Source organism: Cololabis saira, chromosome 12 (assembly GCF_033807715.1).
Source record: "Cololabis saira isolate AMF1-May2022 chromosome 12, fColSai1.1, whole genome shotgun sequence".
Taxonomy (NCBI): domain Eukaryota; kingdom Metazoa; phylum Chordata; class Actinopteri; order Beloniformes; family Belonidae; genus Cololabis; species Cololabis saira.
In genome coordinates, this window is record NC_084598.1 from 44,820,830 (window position 1) to 44,824,478 (window position 3,649).

The window sequence follows — 3,649 nt, forward strand, 5'->3', positions numbered from 1 at the left end:
TATACAGAATTTTCTGGAGGGTTAAAAACAAATTTCTAAGATTACAAAGTCAGAATTTCTGAGTTTTTTACACTTGCACTTTTGCAACTCCAAAACTCAGAAATTGAAAAAAAAAAAAAAGATTTTTCTCCCTAACAAATTTGAAGTTTTTCACATTTGTGTTTTTTAATCTTGAGAAAATTCAAGAAGTCAAATTCAGAAACATTTTTTAATATATTTGCAAGTTTTTAAAAACATTTTCATGCGTGTGTATGAGTTGACGTGTGTATCTTAGTGCTTTTTTATTTCTATGTTTGTTTTTGTTTTTTCCCCTCAGGCTTGCCACACATTTCACTCAGATTACAAATCTGTTTTTCTTCCTAAAACGTAAGAACCGCCCGAGGGTTGAAGTCTCATTACTCAGGACTTTACACCATAACACAACAATAAAAATGTGGTTTATGAAAGAGAGAAAAAAAGAAGAAGTGAAGTGTGTGTCATAAATCCAGTGACGTCAGCGATCCGTCCTGAGGGCAGAAACTTCATCTGACCCAGAAAAACAGTTTAGCGTAAAAAATCTTCCTCAGAGTCACGATGGACGTGACTTAACTGTTTAAAAAATCGTAACTGAAACGGTCGGTTAAAGACTCTCCTACAGTTGAGGGGTGGATTAAAATTAGGAAGGATATTTACATCACAGAGAAACATTTATTCTTAAGTCAGATCAAGAAAAGTTCAAAAGTTATTGGGAAATTTGGTCAAACTTTCTGGCAACTTCTAAAGCGTTAAAGCGATGAATCCCCCCCTGAGGTCTGGACTCAACTGGTTCAGTTTTCTGTTCTTGTTTTAATAACTACACAATTATAAGTTAGTGCTTTACATGTATGCAGCAAAATATATTTATTGAGTTTACTAATATTATCACTTGAGGGACTTGAGGGAATATTTTAGGTACAAAAACATTCTGGATTCATTACAAATCAACTGAAATATTGCAAGCCTTTTATTATTTTAATATTGCTGATCATGGTTTACAGCTTAAGCTATCCTATCTAAAAAAATTAGAATATTCTGGGAATATATATATATATATATATATATATATATATATATATATATATATATATAATTAAAATAAATAAACATGATATATTAAAATATATATGATATATATTAAAAATGCATATATGCCTTAAGTTTTTACCAACATGGTATTAACCATTAATATATATGCAGACAAAAAAAAATTTAATATTATATATATATATATATATATATATATATATATATATATATATATATATATATATATATATATATATACCTGTATGGGGGTGCCGGGATGATGTAAGTGCTTTTGCAAGGATGCCCTGTTATTTAAATTCTAGGTTACTTTTATTTATTTATTTTTTCCTTCTCCCTTCTTTCCCTTTTCTTTTGCTTTTTCTGTCTTTTTAATTTTTTTCCCTTTTCTTTCTTCTATGCGTAGATGATGAGACATGTTTACAAATTGCAGACAGAGCAACATGTAGAAGACGTACCTGTCAAGTCTCCCGTTTTGGTCGGGAAAGTACTGTATTTTTATCCCTCTTTCCTGAAGTGACTTCCCTAAAGAGGAGCAGGGTTGGGCGTTTACCCGTTCTAAAGATGTAACAGCTGGAGACACAGAAACATCTACAGAAACATGCGTCTGTGTCATCCCTCATGAATGCCAGAGAGACTCATGAGGGAACATGACTAATTAAAAGAAGATGTAAATGTTTCACTTGAAGACAATCTTCAAAACTGAAAATATTTAAAATAAATAAATGTGCTTTAATCCCATTTTGTGTTTTCATTTAGGCTCTATTATAGGAATTACATACACAGAAATGTCCACAGCATTTCAGTGTACACAAAGGTAGAACTATCAGCACATAATTAGATATTTTAGATTTGTTGTAAATCGGTTTTAAAATGTAAGATACTTGACCTCGGTTGGGCTGAGAAAATGTCCTATATTTTTAAATCCAAAACTTGACAGGTATGGTATTAGCTGTCTGTCTATTTGCAACTAAAAAATGTAATAACAAAAAACCCCAAAAAAACGTAACTGTGACACAAATGTATGAAAACAAACAAACTTAACTTAACTAAACTTTTTTTTTGTCTGCATATATAGTAATGGTTAATACCAAGTTGGTAAAAACTTAAGGCATACATGCATTTTTATTATATAATATATCTTATATATCATATATATTTTAATATATCATATATATTTATTTTATTAATATATATATTTTTTTTTCACTGAACTAAACTAAACGTTAACTTAATGTTACTCTTTTCTTATTTGATTTAATTTAATTTATTTTTTGTCTGCATATATTAATTGTTAATACCAAGTTGGTAAAAACTTAAGGCATATATGCATTTGTAATATATATCATATATATTTTAATATATCATATTTATTTATTGTATTTATATATATATATATATATATATATATATATATATATATATATATATATATATATATATATATATATATATATATATATATATATATATATATTATTTATATATATATATATATATATATATATATATATATATTTTTTTTTTTTTAACTTAACTAAACTAAAGTTTAACTTAATGTTACTCTTTTTTTTAATTTAATTTATTTTTTATTTTTTTTGTCCATGTTGGTAAGAACCTAAGGCATATATGCATTTTTAATATATATCATATATATTTCAATATATCATATTTATTTATTTTATTTATATATATATATATATATATATATATATATATATATATATATATATATATATATATATATATATATATATATATATATATCTTTTTTTTTATTTATTTTTTTTTAACTTAACTAAACTGAAGTTTGACTTAATGTTACTCTTTTTTTTAATTTAATTTATTTTTTTTGTCTGCATATATATTAATGGTTAATACCATGTTGGTAAGAACCTAAGGCATATATGTGTGCATTTTTAATATAAATATATAATATATTAACTGAATGTTATTACTCAACAGCCCTCGTGACCGCCGGGGGGCGTGGCTTGTTGCGTCAGCGCCGAAGACGCGGGGGGCGTGGCCAGGAAGCCGCGGTGACGTCAGCGTCCAGAAGTCCCTCCGGGTTGAGACGGAGATCCAGCTGAATCCGCGCAGAAAAACAGAGAAAAACGGGCTTTTCCAGGCAGAAAAACAGGCTTTTCCAGGATAAAACCCCATCAACCGTTCAGGTGAGGCCGTGGTTCCCCTGCCAGACCCGGGACCAGGACCAGGACCAGCCCCTGGGCTCGGTCCGGACCCGGGGAGCGGATAAAGGAGAAACAAAGAGCGGCTCGGTTCTCACGCCTCGGTCCGTCTTTAGAATCAAAACCCCGTTATCTGCTCTTAAAGGTCGGGTTTGTGTAAAAGCCGAGGGTCGTGTTGGTCGTGAGGAGCCGTAACTGGACCGGGTGTTTCCGCATCGGCACCATTATCAACATCAGAGCTTTACTTCCTCATTTACACCATTATTTAATAATAAACCCGTCCCGACCGGAACCCGGGGCTGGTTCAGGGTGTTTGGTGAAGGAGTCCCTGTAGGCCGGGCCAGCTGCGCAGCGGGGAGGATACAGGGAGGATGTGGGTCAGATTCTTTCAGATTCTT

At 31.0% G+C, this 3,649-nt stretch overlaps 1 protein-coding gene across 3 annotated transcripts in view; it reads left to right on the forward strand.

Moving 5' to 3' along the window:
• Positions 1–3,085: 3,085 nt before the first annotated feature.
• sdcbp2 (syndecan binding protein (syntenin) 2) overlaps positions 3,086–3,649 on the forward strand; it is a 20,684-nt gene continuing 20,120 nt past the window's right edge. For all 3 annotated transcript variants that reach the window (XM_061736870.1, XM_061736872.1, XM_061736871.1), the window contains exon 1: positions 3,086–3,236. The gene's annotated coding sequence lies outside the window, so the exon portion shown is untranslated. The remainder of the gene's footprint in view (positions 3,237–3,649) is intronic.